This window comes from Canis lupus, chromosome 27 (assembly GCF_003254725.2).
Source record: "Canis lupus dingo isolate Sandy chromosome 27, ASM325472v2, whole genome shotgun sequence".
NCBI lineage: Eukaryota > Metazoa > Chordata > Mammalia > Carnivora > Canidae > Canis > Canis lupus.
The window spans coordinates 7725134-7745707 of record NC_064269.1 but is presented as its reverse complement, the minus strand read 5'-3'; the positions used below and the strand labels follow the sequence as shown (position 1 = coordinate 7745707).

The following is a 20574-nucleotide window of genomic DNA, read 5'->3' as shown; positions in this document are numbered from 1 at the left end:
TTGTGTCCACCCTTTACTCAGTGATTAACCAGGAGATGTCAATAACTAAATACTTGTTACCTTCCTTTTTTTTTTTTTTTTTACTAAATGTCTCTCTTTTCTATTATCCCCTGTCCTGATTTTATACTCAAACCTAAAATTATCTGCAAAAGAAAGCTGCAGTCAAGACCTAGGTAAATAATTTCAATGTCTGACATTATACTGAATTCATTTTTTTTAATGAGAAAAAATGTAAGTAGTATTTTCAAATATTTAAATTATAATAAATAAACATTCTACACCATAAAAAGAAGGAAGGAAGCATTATTTTAACTCTACAACTATTCGTGTAAAAAGAGCTTTACCTTAATTATTTATCCAGTCCTGTGCAATCTTTCTGGAATTGTTTGGAATGGCAGACCCCTGTAACAGTGTTGACTTATATGAACCTTTGGGGACCTAGACAATGATTTAAAGACCAGTGGGCGTGAATGAGACAAGCCAATCACACCACCACCACCTTGCCCCAACACCTCCCTCTGTCCAACTTGCGTCAGCTCTTAAAAAAAAAATAGAGAGAAGCTAACTCAGTTTACTGTTGTACATTTGGATTAAACATCGGTTACACCAATTTCTATTTGTTTTTAGAATTTTGGCTTTTATACAGCAAAATACTTACTGAAAGTTTTCTCTTGATTGGTATCCTTCTGTATCAAGATGCTATAGGTTGGTTGATAAAGCTTTTGGAAAATTAACATTTCTAGATTTATGAACTGAAGGCAAAGTTATAATAATACAATAACAATAGTTATGGAGTCAGATTGTTTAATGAAACATTACAATCAGAATGCATAGAAAATAGTAATTATAGAAGAGAAGAGTTGTTTTTCTTTGGATTGCTGGCTTATTCAGAGGAAATTTTATGGGAATGACAGACACTTACAAATGGCACCAACTCCTCAAGGAACCGCAAGATTGAAAATCATCGGCTCTATCCGCCACTGCTACCATTCCAAAGGCACTGTGCTGAGTAAGCAAAACGCTATTTGGAGTTTTTAAAGAATTTCTAAATGAACAATTTGTCCTTTTCAAAGAAATCTACTTGGCTTTTCAAACATCAGAGAAAGAGTTAAAATGTATTGGCATATAATTTATGCTATTGTGAAAATATATCAGTTATATTTATCAAAGTTAGGTGAGAAAAAGATTAAAAATCAATCCAGAATTAAACATTCTTTGCCTTTTAAATATTTATGACACGAGTGAACAAGCTGATGACCAATCAGAAGAAATTCTAGATTACAACAGGTGAGTCAACTCCCAATTTCCATAAAAACACAACTAAACATTGTTCTTTTGAGTAAGAAATTCTTAAGCTAATGCAAGGCATTAAATATTAAGTAAAATGTCCAGTTATCCATTTCTTATTTCCTTTTCAAATGTGCCCATTTGGTTTATTAACTTTTATATGGTGTATTTGCTTGTATTTGTCTCTTAGTTTGTTCTTTATTTTTCAAAATTACTCTGTAGATTTGTCTTTTATTGGATGAAATGTATTATGGCCTAGGAAAAAAATTGTAACAAATATGTTAATCTTCATTTCAGAAAAATTTAAAGAATATTCCTTTTCAACTTCCATTATTGTGATGTTTCCAATTTAAGATTTTTTTTCCTTTTTGCAAAGTTAACAGATGAAGCAAGCAAAAACCTGCACTAATTGTTAGAAGATTAAATAGCGGTATTCTAATAAAATTCTGTTTCATAGTTGGTCAACTGAGAAGAAAAGGGTTCTAATATGTGAATTTCATACTATGATCTCCATATAAAAAAGGATAGAGATAAATGTCTAAATACTTTTACCTCTCTTAAAATGTTGTTTAGATTTCTTCATAATTTAGATCTTCAAGTATACTAAATTATAAACTAGCAATATTAGATTAAAATAAAATGTACACTTAAAAGACTTCTACAAAGTCTTATATTTCTCTTGAGCCTATTCTAATTGCAAAATTCTTATCACAAACTTTCCTAATACACACTTAAAAATCAAATATAGACCTATGAAAATTAATTTGACAAATGTCAGCTGAATTAATATAACTTAGGAACTTGTTTGTTGACTATTTTCTTCCCTTAATTTTTGATACGTTTAGATATGTTGATTGATAAAAAATGTATGGTCTGGTCTTGACAAAACTCTTGTAACTTTCCATTCATAAGGAAAACACAGAAAACACTATAGTTTAATGTTCTGCATATTTCTTCATTTGGTAATGGGTCTGTGCTCTTTTGATTTTTAAAGCATGGCAAATGCAACATATTTATTTAGTTCTGATTTGGTTCCAGTACCACTATAGAAAGAAGTAATGAACCAGAATATGTACCAACTTAAAAAAATGAATAAAATGAAAAATATGCAGGTAGTGAATAATGAAGCAAATCTGAGCAAGAAAATGACAAACACTTTAACTGATCCTTCATATAAGAAATTCATATAAGTGCCACTAGGAGCAAGTATATGAGGCTTGGTCCTTGGAGGGGGTGGCGGGGGCAAAGGGTAAGATATGTCTTACTTCCCAGACTATAGCACAGTTAATGTCAGCAGAATTGCACAGTATTCCCCAGGACTCCAGGAGATAAAGAGTCTCCTGAGGCTGAGGCAATCCAAGAAAGCATGAGGAAGTCCATAGACCTTGAGGAAGGCCTTAAAAGTCTACATGAGATCCCAACAGGTAGAGAGAAATGGGAAGGGCATCCTGGGGGAAAAACTGTAGATGAGCTAACGCATATTCTGGCAACAGTGAGAACCAGTCTGGCTGCAGCAGACACTTTCAGGGAAAAAGTAGAATAAAATGGAATAGTCCAGACTGTGAAAGCCAAAAAGTCTAGGAAGCACAGAATTTTAGTGATAAGGATCTCTTGAAAGCTTCTGAAAAAAACAATCATGAAATCAGCAGAGAAAGAAGAGATGTAGGTAGGAAGATGGGATGGAGATGGAGGTAGGGACTTGGAGGATGGTGAGGAGACTGAATGGTAGCTTGGCTCTGGTGACTTTTGCTGTTATTCTCAGACAAATTAAATGAATAGAGGTAGAAATGAAAATGAAATGAAATAGATAGAGGACCTAAAGTAATGACTAAGAAACCAAATTACGTAATGTTTAATAATTTCATATTGTGTCTGTATCTGCATTCACTTCCTTTTCTTTGCTCCTACTTCAACTTCTCTTTAGGTCCTCTATTCTCAGGCAAATGAAAAGGCAGATCAAAAGGATTTAAATAGTAGTTCGTGGTAGTTTGATTCTTTCTTGTAGTATTACTTCTATTTATCACTTTCACTGGCTCACAATACAGTCCATGAATTCCATGTGACTATTCTATGAAAAATAAGAAACTTGCAATAAAGTATTTTCCTTTATATACTAAAAGAGACTGTATGGTGATAACTCATCCATTTCAGCACCCTTCCATCCATCTGTGGTTATAATTTTTGAATAGTACAGAGAAGTTCATAAGAGTGTATATCCCAAAATGTTATCTTTTGAAAGTACGTAATTGTTGGCTCAAAATAAATTCAGATCACACCTGTGCACTGAATTAAAATTTTTCTTGCTCATCTTTAAAATCATTGATCGTCTTGTTTAAAATTTCTACCTTTAATGATGTCCTCAAAGACAAAGTTCCATCTGGATCAAGTCAACATGAGTCAACAATTAAAAAAAAAAATGCCTTAGCCAGACCATCATGGCATTTTGCAATGACACTGGGAAAGATAACCTCTTGTTCTCATCGGGACTGCACCAAAATTTCTAACATTAGTTATGGGACAAAATAGTACTTAGAAATAGGATCTAGATACAGCCAAATTGGAAGAAGATGGGTAAGAACAGTAATGACTAAGAAACCAAATTACCTAATGTTTAGTACTTTCATATTGTGTCTGTATCTGCATTCACTTCCTTTTCTTTGCTCCTACTTCAACTTCTCTTTAGGTCCTCTATCTCTTTTCTTCTCTGTTTCTTTAACTTTTCTATATTACATTCTTTTTGTGATGACTTATTTTCCAAGAAAGTTACTTTAAAAAAAAAAGATTTATTTATTTATTTGAGAGAGACAGAGACAGAGAGCACGCACACATTGTTTATGGCAGGGGCAGATGGAGGGAGAGAGAGAGAATCTCAAGCAGACTCCCTGCCCGGCATGGAGCCCAACAGAGGGCTCAGTCTCACAACCCTGAGATCACGACAACAGCTGAAAACAAAAGTAGGACGCTTAACTGACTGAGCCACCCAGGCACCTCAAGAAGAGTTACTTTTTTTTTTTTTTAATCATTTTCAGCCTTTAGCTTCATAAATGCAAAATCTAAGGAAGTAGATTAAGTTCCAAGATGATATGTCTGTCATTCTACAGTCAATGCTAGTGCTTCCAAATATGGATACTTACGTTGATCCAACTATTTTCTTATTGTATTGTAGGTAAATCAGACTTGGTAGACTTGATCTACCAAGTCATTCCCCAAAATGGAAGATACTTAGCACCACTGCAGTTAGAAACAAGATCTTGATTACTTCTTTTTGACATAGGATTTATGCTTTGGATTTTGATTTTCAGGCTTACAGTGTTGAAAAGAAATTGATCTTTTTTTGATATCATGCTTTGGCATTCCAAATTCTTCACTTTATCTCTTTTAAAATGGATACATGCAGAAAAAGAAAATTCCATATGGAAATGGTACAGAACTCTTCCCAAATTATTCAAATAACTGAATTTCATGTTATTCTGAAGGTGAGTTGAGTACTTACATACTTGTGCCATTGTAGTCTCTGTATCATTTGCAGAGTGATGAAAACTTAGGGGTTGCTATAGGTACTTCTTTTCACAGTCATATAATTACTAACCTCAGCTTACAGAATAAAAAATATGGAATAAAAAAGGTAAAATTGAATATTACCCCAAAGAGGCACATGCCAAGTTAATTGTAGACACCAAAGTAAAGATTAATGCTTTTCTAATTCTCCTTCAGCACAGCCTCTCAGATATCTGTGGAATCTTAGGCCACTTCGATTTTTTTTTTTTTTGAGGCTCCAAATATATTAGAAAATGTACTTAAATCCAAAACAGGGCTACTAAATTGTAGTACATTGTCAACATGTCTACTTAAAATTAACACCTAAATGCACATATAATACAAATGACTTTCACTAGCCTAGTGTGAGGATACTTTTAAAAAGTCTAAATTCAGGACATTCCCAAATATGAGGCCCCAAAGGGCTTCCCAGCCCGTGTCCCTGGGGGAGGCCTTGCTTTTCTGCTCTAAAAACCTCCTGGCCAAGAAAAATGCAATGACCCATGCATTGTGAGGAAATTGCTTAGTTGATGGCATGCCCCTCTCGTCAACCCAGCCAAAAGCACCTTTACAGTTATACAATGGAGCATTTTGGAAATGTTTGAATAGTCAAATACTATGTTGCAAAATTAGCAAACAAGTTTGGTTCAGGTTGACAAATTTACTGGCTTTGCTACAGACCTAAATAGAAAATTCCTTTGAGCCTCAGCTGACAAAAAAAAAAAAAACAAAAAAACAAAAAAAACACAATTTTAGTTAGGAGACAGCTCATGTCTTGATATTTTTTCTCTGCCATTTGCCTTTGAAGCAACTCAATTTTATGTCTTGATTCCACATTGATATGATGCAGAGAAAAACATATCAAAAGTTCATGCCAAGTTTCTGCCTATGCAGATCTATCTGGGTAAAGAAGAATGACAAGGTCTGTGAGGCTTATTTATGCCTGATTACAACTTAAATAATATATCAAAATTCTAAATGTTAAATTAGAGCTTTTAAAAGTTTACTTTAAAGAAAGATCCCAACCCTTTATGATGCCTACTTGAGGAAACAGCCCTGGGAAGGAGATGTATAATAACAACACTTCCAGCGAAATCACCTTGCTAATTCCAGTTCTTTGTACAGAATGCAGTATTAACACAATGGTAGCGTGAGTTGATTGCCTGTCTAATGAATAGCAATGGATGGCTTAAAAATTATATTCTTTGGGTGGCGCACGACACATTAACTTCCATTGCTCTCTTTCATATTCCATCAATCCCTTTCCTATAAAAGCAAATTCTCTACCAGAACAAATTCTACATATTTTGATTTTGTAATATCATCAGTGATTGGAGATTGTAAACCAGGTGCCCTCTTGCTTGAATTTGGACTCCCCAAAGTATCTCGAGCTGTGACTCAGGGACAACTCTTAATGGACTGCTCTTAGGGAATGCAGAGGATTTCCCGAGTCAGGTCTGAGCAGAAAAAGAGAGGGACAGGTTTCTGCCAGGAATGCTCATCTCTCCTGTAAGCAACTGTGAGCAACTCCACCACAGGGCAGTGGACCTCAGAGCTCTTCATAAGGCACTTGTACGCTGATGTATTCATCCTTTGATGAATACAGGGGTTAGCAGTGCCCAGTGCAACAAGACAACTTGAGCTTTTTGTACTTTATGGGTCACTTGAGTGAGAATTTATAAATCCTGGAGGGCTGAGTGTAAAGTTGGTAGCATCAATCTTTCTTTTAATATAGGAAAATTGGGCACCTGGGTGACTCAGTGGCTGGGAGTCTGCCTTTGGCTCAGGTCGTGATCTCAGGGTCCTGGGATCAAGTCCAGTATCAGGCTCCCCACAAGGTGCCTGCTTCTCCCCCTGCCTATTTCTCTGTCTCTCTGTGTGTCTCTCATAAATAAATAAATAAATAATAAATCTTTAATAATAAATATAGCAAAATTGACTCAGTTAAAGTAAATGTCTTGACCTTACTTAGCAGCAGATTGGAGACATTTGGTCAGATGGTTTAGGAGGTTTGGGGATATATTCAAGTATGTCCAGACAGGCAATGTAGATTAGTTGTAAACAATCTCTTTTGCTTGTTTACCTTGATTAATTTTAGCCTATGCCTGGGTTTTAATAGGTACTGTGTAAATGTTGAATTAATGAAAATCTCTGTTAAGGACGCTAATTCGATATGTGCATCCGAAACCTCTCATTGGAACTTATATATGAGGTTACAACAAGAAACATTATAATAATTATTTCATTTGATGGATCCTGCACTAGTTCCTTCTGCTCAGAAGGAAGCATTAAGTTCCTTTGCAAAAATGTAAAGCAATAATTACCAATCATGTGTTCAGAGAATATTCAAGGCATAATAAGGGCACAGGAAAATTATAAGTTTTAAAAGCAAGATATAAAATCTAATAGTAATACGATTCCTATGTTTTTAAAATTATGAATATATAACATAAACATATGTATCCAAAGAAAAAAGTGCCTGAAAGTACATCTACCAAAATAATGAATAAGTGGTTATTTCCTGATTATTAAAATGTAGGTAATCTTTTTTTCCCCTCCCATCAATATTTGCAACTAACCTTTAAAAATTATGGATTACTTTCCCTCTGAGAGAAACCGTAAACGTTTATTAAAAACAAAAGCAACAAAACCAAATAGTTCTCTCCTCGGTTCTGCAACAAATGTTAATCAATCCTGGATATTAGCCACTAGCTAAATGTCTATTTTTAGTGAGAATATTTTGGGTGCTTGACCAGCAACAATCAACTCTCTTAAAAAAATCTTTGATTCTGAAAGGGCACTTATGAGTTATTTAGAGTCCAGACAAAATTATACATGTCCAGTTTGTTCTGAAAGGAAGGATTATTTTTCTCCCCCACCAGCAGGAGGTACATACACTAATAGATCTCAAAATGTTGTTGAAAAAAACAGACATCAATATTTTTTTCGTAATGCTATGAGATACTCAATTTCTATTACAGCATAAGAAGTCATCTTCATTTATTCACTCGATAAATATTATTGAACATCTATGTACTTTGTGGTAGGAGCTAAGGCAATAGAGACAGTAAGAAAAGAAGACCCACTCTCAAAAGCCCTGGTCTCCCAAGGGAATCCATTGTTTATGACACCATAAGGTAGTGGGTGAGATGCCTGTAGGAAGTGAGGGGTAGGAAAAGTGTGGCTCCCGACTCTGTTTGAAAGGGATGAACAAGACTTCCTGGAGGTGACAGCTGAGCTCAAACTAAAAGAATAAACAGGAGCTGGCCAGGAGCAGAGGGATGAGGAGGAGACCACCAGCAGGGGAACAGCAGGAGCAAAGACAAAGGAGGCAAGAGGCAGCTCCCAGGCTGCCCAAATTCCTGGATTTTGAGGCAGGTGATGGGAAGGGGGGAGAAGAGGGGTGGGGAGTTCGGAGGGGATTACAGGGTTTGGGGTACCATATCTTTTAAAGTCGTTCTGTTGCAAATGAGCTCATAAAAAACAGCAGTCAAGCAGTATCAAAACTTGAGATATCTCAGGAAAATGTGTTAGAAATTGTGATAATAAAGATTTACTGCAAACAGGAAAAAAAAAAAACCCAAAACCACCAGAGTGGCCCGGAGCAATTCTTGCCTGCATTACATTCTTGGAGAGAGTGTTCAGGTGGGTTGGGGCCTCTGCTTTGTGATTGGACCATAAGGATTGTAGTAGCATAATTTGGCTAAGAACAGAAAAGTTTAGGCTTATGAGGTATTTTGCTTCAAATAGTGTAAAATACATGAGAAAGGAGCTAATTACAACTTTTACAGGAATTGAATTTTCAGGTATAGAAATCTTTACTCTTTCTATTCTTTCCTAGGTATTTGAAGATTATCTTTAAAGTTAGAATCTAAAGTTCAATATATTTAAATTTAATTATTTTAAAATACACCCAAGTAAAGATCAATGCTTAAGTAAATTATGAGTAATTTATCCAGTAATATTAATACTTTAATTTGTAAGCATCTATAGTCAACTTCCTTTTCTATAGTGTCTAGTGTAACGTGATAAGTGAAAACTTGAAGACTGATACTTTTTAATTTGGGGGGATCTGATATTGACATGTGTGTAAGACAACCACAGTAACTCAAATAATTTTGCTTATGCTCTTGAGTTTAAAAGGCTGATGGCATTTCCTTTGAATCTTGCATAAGACTTTAGTTTTTTCAAAGGAGGCCTAAAAGGAGCTTCCCTTCTTTTGTCTTGTAACTGTCCCCCTTCATCTCTTTCAATCCACACCAGAAGTCTTCTGACACCCAAAGGATCTGATGGCTGAACAAGTTCTTGTTCCTTTGTCATGCTAACACTTGACTGGGGTACCATTCAGGAGATCTGGGTTCAAGTTCTAACTCCTTCACTATAGCTATGGGCACTATCAACAAGTAAACTCTCTGGGTCCTCATTTTTTCATTTATAAAAAGTATAAAATCCTGAATATTACTCAGCCATTAGAAACGACAAATACCCACCATTTGCTTCAACGTGGATGGAACTGGAGGGTATTATGCTGAGTGAAGTAAGTCAATCAGAGAAGGACAAACATTATATGGTCTCATTCATTTGGGGAATATAAATAATAGTGAAAGGGAATAGAGGGGAAGGGAGAAGAAATGGGTAAGAAATATCAGAAAGGGAGACAGCACATAAAGACTCCTAAAACTGGGAGACGAACTAGGGGTGGTGGAAGGGGAGGAGGGCGGGGGGTGGGGGTGAATGGGTGACGGGCACTGAGGGGGGCACTTGACGGGATGAGCACTGGGTGTTATTCTGTATGTTGGTAAATTGAACACCAATAAAAAATAAATTTATTATTAAAAAAATAACAAGGACCACTGGAAGGACCAAATGAAATTCACCCATTCACTTACTGGGGACCTACTATGTGCCATGGAACACACTTACAAACACAACTATAGTTCAAACTGGCCAAACAGTTATTTATTGCTTCCTGTGTAGCTCCTTTTGCCTCTGCTTGGACTATAAAACTTAGAAATATAAGTAGTTGGTAGTCGGACTTATATAGTGGTCAAAGAAATATCAAAATGGTTGCCCAGGAGAGACCTGTTGGACCTAAAACTGATATATTGACATAAAATCCTGATTCTAAATGTTTCAGTTGAACTCATTCCCCCCATCAAAATTTTCAGCCAAGTTAAAAAGTGAGCAACAGAGAATGCATCGTCTCTAGTCTTTTTTGTCTGGCTCCTGTTTTCAGTAAGTCAATGAGGCAGTAATCACTGAGTATCTATTATATGCCCTGAATGATGCTCATCACTGTCTCCATGTCTCTGGGCTTTCCTCCTACTTGTGAGCGGAACATCTGACTCTGTTTCCTTCTGATTGACCACAAGCCTTAGAATGACTGTGAAGCTTTTCAGTTAATTTGCCATACAGAAGAGTTCTGCTGGTAACTACATATATATTAAGTTACGTGTTAAATGTATTTAACCTGTATTACGCAGGTATGCGTTCCCTGTGACGAAGGTAAGAGGGAGATCTGCTCACCTGTACCTTGTCTACATTTATATCTGTTAGGAACCACAGTGCTTTTTCTGTCCCCAAAGAAGCCCAGCCTTTATCTTTTGGCTCATAGGCCGTTTCCTATAAGTGCATTGTTTTCTCACTGTCATTCCAAACTCTTATCAAATATGGGCCTGCCCTGTGTCATGGATAACACGTTGACTCTGGAGTCCAAGTTCACAGATTCACGTTTGACTCCCATTCTGCTCCCTGCCAGCTGAGAGCCTTTAGACAGGTTAGACTTAATCCTCCCTCCTCTGTGCTCTCTGCTTCCTATGAGCTGTACTGGCCCATTTGTCTACACTGTTAGACTTTGAAGTCCTTGGGAGCAGATGCTGTGCCTTATTCTGCATAGCACAGGGTCAGCTAATATAGACTGTGGGGCTTGACTGCCTACTTAAATCCAATTCCTGTCCTTTGTTAGCTGTCTGACTTGGGGCAAGCAGTTTGCCATTTCTGTGCCTTCAGCTTCCTCAACTGTAGAGAGGAGGTAATAATAGTACCCACCTCACGCTGCTGTTGTGAGGAATTACGAGTTCAATATTTATAAGGCCTTAGAAGAGTGGCACATAGTAAACATTATGTAAGTATTCGTGTATTTAAATAATTGTCTCTTAACTTTAAAACCTAGCATGGTACCTACTTAATATAGTTTTGTTGAATAAGGGAAGTCATGTAAATATTCTGGAACTCGATTTTTTCTTTAAAACTGGTCTAACAAGGATGCCTGAGTGGCTCAGCAGTTGAGCATTTGTCTTTGGCTTAGAGCATGATCCTGGGGTCCCAAGATTAAGTCCTACATGGGCTTCCCATAGGGAGCCTGCTTCTCTCTGCCTGTCTCTCCCATTCTCTCTCTCTCTCTCTCTCTCTCTCTCTGTCTCTGTCTCTCATGAATAAAATAAATAAATCTTAAAAAAAAATAAAACTGGTCTAACAAAAACCATTATGCCAGGTTACTGTGAGGTGTAACTGTGATCATGGATATTTAATCATTATAAACAGAAAAGGCATATGTGTTTGGATTTTTTTTTGGTTTTGGTTTGTTTTTGCTGTTGTTTTATAAGGGCAATATGACAGCAAAACCGATGATGAAATAGTTTCAGCACTGTTGCTTTGGAAGGGTATTGTCACTGTTTAATTAGACCGTTATTCCATTTGTTAAACTATTGATTTAGCACTGTAGAAAAGCTAGAAAACGGGAGGTTTTGACCCTGACCCATGGAATCTCAGAAAACAACCTCGTAAGAAGACACGATTTGCAATATGTGTTTGTTTAACATTAACCAACTTGTGAAGCTGAAAAGTACCACGGTACATATTTATCCCTGAACCTGTCCCCAGAGCCAGTGTTTAAACATGTAAATATACTTGTAGATTTTGGTGGGAAGGGGGCTGGTTTGGCTTTGCTTTGGGTTATTTTTCCTTTTGGTGAGACTGACAACACGTGAAGACCCAAAGATATACCAAGAACACATTTTTCAAATGCCAAAGTAAGTGGCCTACATTTTGCTTCCACTCTAGGATTTGAGATTGCTGGACATTTTAGTACTAATTCCCAACTTGGCCAGTCCTAGTTTTGGTTTAATCATTGTCCCTTAATTCAGTTGCAAGACCCTTTTCACCATCATCAATTAGTGCATGGATAAGAGTGCAACACGAATGGATGACTGGCTCTCTGAGGTAGCTTCTTGGTTCCAACAGGACCCCATAACTTCCATCTTTTACATACACAAAAGTGTTACAAGCATGCATAGATGCTACTTCTCACTAACTGGAAGGTTAACCTGGATGCAACCGCTTGGAATTTGAATTGAAGTCTAAAAGACTGTGCTGTCAAATCCTTTATTAATTCCAGTTCAGGGATCCCTGGGTGGCGCAGTGGTTTGGCGCCTGCCTTTGGCCCAGGGCGCGATCCTGGAGACCCGGGATCGAATTCCACATCGGGCTCCCGGTGCATGGAGCCTGCTTCTCCCTCTGCCTGAGTCTCTGCCTCTCTCTCTCTCTCTCTCTGTGACTATCATAAATAAATAAAAATTAAAAAAAAAATTCCAGTTCAATTCATTCTTTGTGATTTAGACGTGAGGAAACATACATGCAAATATTTTCAAACAGAACTCTTTACAGAAATTAAAAATAACCTTGATTAAAATCTTTAACATTCTTATAAAATATTCTTACGCTGTTTGGGAAACAAGCCAGTTTTTTTTTTAACCCATTAGGTGGAATGGGTATAAATGTGAATGAGTGTGCCGCTGATGGCAGCTGGTGATGTGTGCTCTGGTATTTATTTTCTTTCCACCTCTTCCCCTCTTAAATAGTTGGTCTTCCAGTTGTTGACATATTGAGCTCTTCTCACACGAGTGTGAATATACTGATGTGAACAAGTCCCCGTTGTCTTCCAAAACAGAATAATACCAAAGTATATTTATTACGTAAATATAGATGTCTTTAGGTACCAGCCCAAACTACTAAGATTCATGGTCTCAACAACCCACTTTAAATTGTTTTAGGTAAATTTAGTTAAAAAAAAATCAGTCCTGCTATTTGGTGGTAGGATAACAATAGCTAGTCTGCTGAATTAGTCTCTGTCCAATGTATAGACTGGTTTTCCTGTGGCATTTGTTAAGTAAACGGTGTTTTTTTTTATCACTTCTGTGCCCCATTGTAACAATCAAAGCAAGATTAAGAAAAGAAACAATAGCAGCAAGAACTACAATATGAAAGAGGAGAGAAAATGAGGCGGCAGTGAGTTGTTGGAAGACTCTCTAGGATTTTACTCAGTATGTTCTGGTCCAAAACATGGATTACAAGAAACATTATTTAAATATTTCTTAAATATCCAATACAGCTTATTTTTATTACACTAATATAAGGATTGAGAAATATGTGGCCAAAAGATGAAAAACATTTTCAGATGTCTTAGAGAACTCTCCTTATGATGACTTCAGTAAACTAAATCATTCCAGCTGGAGTGAAAAACTGGGAGCTCTGTTGATTTGTTTTCCTGGAATTTCAGCAAATGAAAGCATTCAATTTTTATTATAGACATTATCACAGATGTTTAGATATACCCAAGAGGAATATTCAGGTGTATAAATAGATTCATTTTTAGTATGCAGAGATAGATGAGGTTTTGTGGCACCTGAATTTTCGCCTAAAATGTTTAAGATATGATTTTCTTTTAAAGCATCTCATTAACTCACCTAATCACAATTAGTTATTCTATGCTGTGGTCACTGAAATCATTTGAGAATAATTGGCACAACTGATACATAAGAAAGTATGCCTGTATTGGCCAGATTTGGGCCAAAAATAATTGTTCAAGACTTCTTAGTGGTTAGAGTGGTTATCTCACTCTCTACTGCTCTGTGAATCCTATGGAGATGACCCTCATTTTACATCTTAAGTAGATGAGTAAATTAATACCTCTTTTTATTTTTTGGTCCCTACCTTCCTTATTTTTGCACAGAACGATAACTTATTAAAGAAGGTATGTGTATTCTTTATTTACTTTTCTGCAAATCCGATAATAACATGTAAAGGGCTTAGAACAGGACCTGGGATATAACAAGAGCTAGATAAATATTATTTATTGTTGTTGTTGGTTGTATATTTTTAAAACCATGAGCCACATAAAATAGCCTATGCACTTACAATTTTTATGAGAACCTACTCTTGAGCAGTAGACTATTTTTGATTTAGAAGAAGAATTATCTCCTATATCAACCAAACCACAATTCAAAAATTTTAGTCAGTATTCTTGGCTACAAACCAAATGGCAAGTTTAATTCTTAGGCCTACTGATAAACATTTCAGGAATGGTCTCAAACTTCTGTTATTTATAATAGTCACAGATCTCCAGAAGAAATGGTTTCTTTTTATTTCCTGTTTTAGGGCCCCTTGAAACATTCAGTCACTTGGGCATTAGCATTCGTTGTCTTGTGTTAACTTGTTATAGAGTTAACATTTCAGGTAGGAAACCCTGAAGAAAATATATTTATATCAGAAATGCTGACAAAGTCTTGATGCCTCCAGCACTACCTCTGTCTGCTGCAATATCTGTTTACTCTGGTCTGGTATTTAATAAAATATACAGACTTGCCATGGCAACCACTGCAACACAAAGCATATATGTGTTTCTAAGATAAGGAGAACTTTTTTTATTAAAGGAACATTCAAAAATATGTTAGATGTACATAATAGTGACTTTGGCAAAGAAGACATAATCATAGCAATGTAAGAATTGGGGCGAATGACTATCATTTTACTAAAAACATGATATGTAAATATGCCTTAGTTTTATTTTGTCTGATATTTTCTATATATGTTTGAAGCTTACTTGTTAAAAAGAATACAAAAAGAACCCAGACACTCTATACTAATTTCTGAGGAGCAAATGTAAAACATTTCTTCTTTTCTTATTGTGAGAATATTATTTATACTTTGTATGTCAGATGGGCAGATGACTGGGGCTTCTTTGGCCTCAATTAGTGTATTTGGTGACCCAAATCCCATCACGCCTGACTATTTTTTCACTTTTCCTATTCAAAAGTGTACTACCCTAAATTTATTTTTCTCAATTAATTTTGGTGGAGCATAAAAGAATAATAAAAAATGTACTCACTTGGGCTTTTGAATAGTTTTTCAACATTTTTTGCAAAATTTAAAATGTTTACAAATCAATAAACTCAGAAATATATATATAATATATAATATAATAACAAATATATAAATATATAAAAATATATAATATAAATATATAATATATATATAATAACTTTACTGAAAGAATTACAAAGGGGCACCAATTGGCTTTTTATTTCAATTCTGATTAAAATTTTTAAAAAATGACTATATAGGAAGTAACAGCTCAGAGGCATTGGGGGATCTGAGTATAGAATAACCTCTCACCAGACAAGAGGATCAAATTCTTAAAGTCTATGACAGGAGAATTCCAGGTTGGGTAACTCAATAGCTTACAGAGCTTACGGAGAATATATAGTTTATGGGGTTGGGGCCAAGACTGTGTGAATCTGTACAACATTTTTGCACTCATGAAAGTAAAAAATATTAAAAAAAAAAGAAAGTAAAAAATATTACCAATGATGTTATTACATATTTTAAATTGGTATTAACAAAGACAATTAAATTTAGGTTTCTCACCTTTTGCTCACTAAAATGTCTTCAGAGCCTCTCCCAGAGTTCCAACAATTGCAAGCTCATACTGCTTTGTTGTACAGAAATACACATCTACCAGAGCACATTTCTAGTGTATGACCTTATTCCAATAAGGTCTAATGCCTTTTTCATCTTATGAATTAGAGGCATTGTCTCCTGCTTGTTATCTCCCAGTGTGATACAGGATTAACATAGATGCTTAAGATGGAGAAACTTCTGGAAGCCTTCATTAACCTACTAGGCCTAGATGAGTAGATATTTCTCAAGCCTATTCATCTGTCTCTCAAAGCAGGTATTTCTAATCTGGGACATGAAAACTACATCATAAGGCACAAGCTGCCAGCCTTTCTGTGCACCGTTTGCAGGTCCCTCCTGTCAAAGCAAGAACCCAACAGGCCTTCCCCTGAACCCTAAGTTCCACTGATGTGTTCCAAGGCTTCACACAAAAGCATTTCTTCTTACTGTGCATCTATTTTTCTTTCCTTTTCCATTTTCAGCCTCAGTTCTTACTCTTTTCCCCTTAATTATCCTCAACTGGGCTGACTGGAAACTTGTATGTACTGTATGGTGCTAAATTCACCCGACTTTAGAGAAGATGCGATAAGTCAGGTCCATACATGTGATGAATTTTGCAGTTGCATGGCTGATCACAGTTTTAACTGTATTATTTAAATATGATGCTAATGAAACAATAGAAAATTATTAATATAGGCTGTACGTTCTTTAAAAAGCATTTCCTAGTATGTATGGCTAATGTAAGCATAAGGTGTTAAATTTTCTTATCTTTTCAACAGTTGAACAAAGCAAAGAGCAATCAGACTAAAGTTAAATGCTGATAAGTTTCTAAAAAGGTCTGTTTCACCTTGGAAAACAGGACCTGCATGTTGTTCTTCTGGTAGAGTAGCAGGGAGAGCTAGTAAGTGTGACCTTCCTAATCTATTCTAGAATCTTTTTCTTATGGGATAATCAAATAGTTTGAATCACTCCTCTCCTGGGAGTCTTTTGTCAGCAGTTAGTAGACTACAAGGGCATGTCCACGAGCTCTGCCACAATAGAGTCTTAAGAAAGGCAACTTAGACAAATCACACAACTGTGATTCCTTTTTTCAGTCATTCCAAGCCATGTCCCCCTTTTATTTAAATATTACTTACATGATGATTTTATTTTACTTTAAAAGTCTTGTTTTTAGGCAAGCCAGACTTATGGAATGGGAAAGCAAGTAGATTGTTCCTTAGGCATGATTTTCTGATGATGTAGCAAAGGTATTAACAACATAGGCCCCTAAATGAAATGTTTCATTATTTAGCTTAGGTAATATAATGTATATAATTTCTATTTCTTTTTTTTTTAAGATTTTATGTGTTTATTTGTGAGCGAGAAAGAGATAGAACAAGTGCGCACACAGAATGAGAGGGAGAAGCAGACTCTGGGATCATGACCTGAGCTTAACCGACTGAGCCACCCGGACACCTCTCATTTCTATTTCTTATTATGGAAAATTTCAAATTTATACAAATGTAGATAGAATAATAAAGTGAAACCTCACAGATGCATTATCTAGCTTGAACAGTTATCAACCATGGCCAATCTTATTACATCCAAACCACCACTCTCCCTCCCGCATTATGTTAAAGCAAATCCCAAGTGTATAATTTCCTAGAGAATATATTTGTGTATGTCCGTAATCAAAAATTAGTTTTTAAAAAGTAGTCTTGTGGCACAATTTTTAAAATCAAAACAACCTAGTGTTTACTGGTGATGTCTTGAGATAAATTAGAGAAAGCTGAGTAAGCACTTGGGGGAGGACAGTACACATTTTAAAACCTGACTGAAGGGCATTCCAGATTGGCCAAGTTCTCAAGAAGAAGCATTAGGTAAATCATAGGTATTAAAAGGAAAAATATTGGACAAAATTGAGAAAGATATAGGCTGGAAGTTCCTCAAGGAACCAGGCAAAGGAATGACAAGGTATAATTTTTCTTTGAAAGAGAAGCAACTTCATAAGGGTTAGATTTTAAGAAGGCAGACTATTGATGCTTGGCAATGACATTTTAAAAGTCTTGGAACTCAACAAAGTCCAGAATATGGGAAATTCCAGAGGACAAATGGCTTGTTTTCACCATCCAATAAATTGCAAGAGAAGAAAAAAGAGATGAGGCTTAAAGTCTCTTTGAATCCATATCAGCTAGTGAATGTATGAGCCCTGTTTGGATTCTGATTCAAACAAGCTAGAGGTAAAATAAAGAGACCATCAGATATATTTGAACACTGCTGGGATATTTGATAATATTAACAAAATGGTTTATTTAAGGTGTGATAATTTGGTTATTCTTGAAGACTTATCTTTCTGAGATACATATGGCTCATGTACAGATCAAATTATATGATGACTTGGATTTGCTTCAAAATAATTTTGTAATAGTTGTGGTAAGGGTAGCAGGGAGGAAAGGCATGGGAAGGGTTGAAATATAACAGACAAGTATTGATAATTGTTGAAGTTTTGTGCAGACAGAGTGTCATTGTACTACACTAGAATTTGGAATACATTAGAAATTTTCCATATTAAAAAAGTTTAAATTCCCTCGTTTAGAACTTCAACATACATTTTTCTTGATAGTCCTCCCCAAAGTTTAAAAGCAGAAGAAAGACCTATAGATTCTTTCAACCAACCAGAAACTTCTATTGCCTAGCATTTTTTAGTTTTACCCTGATACATGAAGTTAACGATAGTTAGTAAGCCTAAGGCATGCTAAAACATTAAATCATATTCAATAAAATTCTGATTTTAAAATGGATCTTGCTTTATTCTAGTTCTTTGAAAATTGACAAGCCATGGCAGGTATAATTTCCTCCTAACCAGAACACTGGACTCTCTAATTGTGTAACAGAGTTTTTCTACATCCTTAGCTAAACAAATGAGACTTTTGAGCAGAAATTTTCTGTTCTGTGTCTCTGACATTTATGAATAGCCATGCATACATATGTGCTTCAGCAAATTTTTGAGGATATCTTTGAGGTTGAGGGACTGTTATTTTGAAATACTTATACACATAGAGTCCAATCACTTGACAAAGAGTAATTATTTAAGAAATGGCCCCAGGAACAAGATAAAATCAGAATCTATATGTGACCCCCCTCTTTCAACCCAAATCTAACCTACTTTGCTATTTATTTAAAGCATTACTATTCTGTTTGTAATCGCATGCTATAGTCTGAACACATCATTTTAGATCTGTAATTCAGAACACAAAAAGAGTTTGTTTAGACATCATTGTAAACAAGAGAGCACTAATGGTTATGCCCTTGATTGGATTGAAGCTTCGCTTCAGTGAAACCATTTGTAGGAGAATATCAGAAAACCTACTAATTTGGTTTTATGCAGATCAAACAACCAGTTAATTTATTGAACTTTTCACTTTTCTAAAGCTACAGATTGTATTTGTAATAGCTTCAAGGATAGATGACTCATCATGAGACTATTTTAATTACTCTTTGAAGCCAATATCTAGTATTTGTTCCCTGCTTCATAGAAGTTTATTCATCATTTGATTACTTCTTACCAAAAATAAAATCTGCGCCAAGCCACACACATTTTTGTTAGATCTAAAAAGAAAGTACTCTCTCTGCTTCAGTCTGTGCTCCATCTTAGTAGGTATGGATTAGATACTGGCTCCCTGGTTGATAGGCATAGAGGGACCCTGTCCCTTCTTATGACAGCAGTTATGATCAAGAGACACAGAGAAGCTTTAACAACCAAGTTTTCTAGTCTACATCCTCCATTCAGACCTGTTAATTTTATAAAGTCTGAAATCTCATTTTTAATGTTCTCATTAGTAATAATCATATTCACTACAGCCAGCCTTATGCTAAGCATATCACATGTATCGTATCAGTAATACGCTCACCTTTTGGGTAGGTAATATTATCATCCCCATTTTATAAGTGATGCAGCTGATGCTCAAGAAGATTAAGTAATTTACCCAAAGACCAAAGCTGGTGAACAAGTGAGTGGGCCAGGACTCACAGCCCCACATCTAACTGCAGAACCCAGCTCCTAACAACATTCCATCACCACTGGGTACCTACTCTTCATTGGACACTATTCATAACAGGATCCCTGTCTTCAAGACAGCTAGAGAGCTCAGCATGGGAGCTGGGGCAAGGAGAACAGGTTTCATGAAGGAAGAATGATATGACTTCAGAGAGAAGAGGGTGGTTCCAGGCTAGAGAAATGGGATCAGATGGAAGGGGCACCTGCACCCCAATACTTAGAGCAGCAATGTCCACAATAGCCAAAATTATGGAAAAGAGCCCAGATTTTCATGTACACTAGAATAGGTAAATATATACACAATGGAATATTACTCAGCCACCAGAAAATAAAATTTTGCCATTTGCAGTGACATAGGTGGAACTGGAGGGTATAATGCTAAGTGAAATAAGTCAATCAAAGAAAGCCAATTATCACCTGATTTCACTCATATGCGGAATTTAAGAAACAAAACAGAGGAGTATAGGGGAAGGGAGGGAAAAATAAAAGAAGATGAAATCAGAGAGGGAGACAAACCATAAGACACTTTGAATCATAGGAAACAAACTGAGGGTTGCTGGAGGGACTGATGAGGGTAGGGTAACTGGCTGATGGACATTAAGGAGGGCATGTGATGTGATGAGCACTGGGTGTTATATGCAACTGATAAATTACTGAACTCTCCCTCTGAAACTAATAATACACAATATGCTAATTAATTGATTTAAAAAAGAAAGAAAGAAAGAAATGGGATCAGAAGTTTGGCTCCAGTAATACCAAAACAACTATTGTCTACTTTAGCTCACGTAGGATATTTGTGTACAGTCCAGCTGATGTTGACCTTGACTGCCAAGTTAAGGAGTTTGAACTTTATGGAATTCTGGTATAAAGAATAATGCAAAGCATTATATTTGGTGTCATTTTTCAGTGTGGACATTGCTATAGTATTACAAAAGTTTTTGAAAATACTTGTACAGCTTTTGGGTTTTGCCTACATTGAT

General features: G+C 35.9%; 1 protein-coding gene across 3 annotated transcripts in view; it reads right to left on the bottom strand.

Moving 5' to 3' along the window:
• Positions 1 to 20574, bottom strand: part of SLC38A4 (solute carrier family 38 member 4) — an 84134-nt gene that overhangs the window by 39602 nt on the left and 23958 nt on the right. Inside the window, exon 1 of one of the 3 annotated variants that reach the window (XM_025477376.3) lies at positions 345 to 440. The exons of the other annotated variants lie outside the window; for them this stretch is intronic. The gene's annotated coding sequence lies outside the window, so the exon portion shown is untranslated. Of the gene's footprint in view, positions 1 to 344; positions 441 to 20574 lie in introns of those variants that run through there. 3 annotated transcript variants of the gene reach the window in all.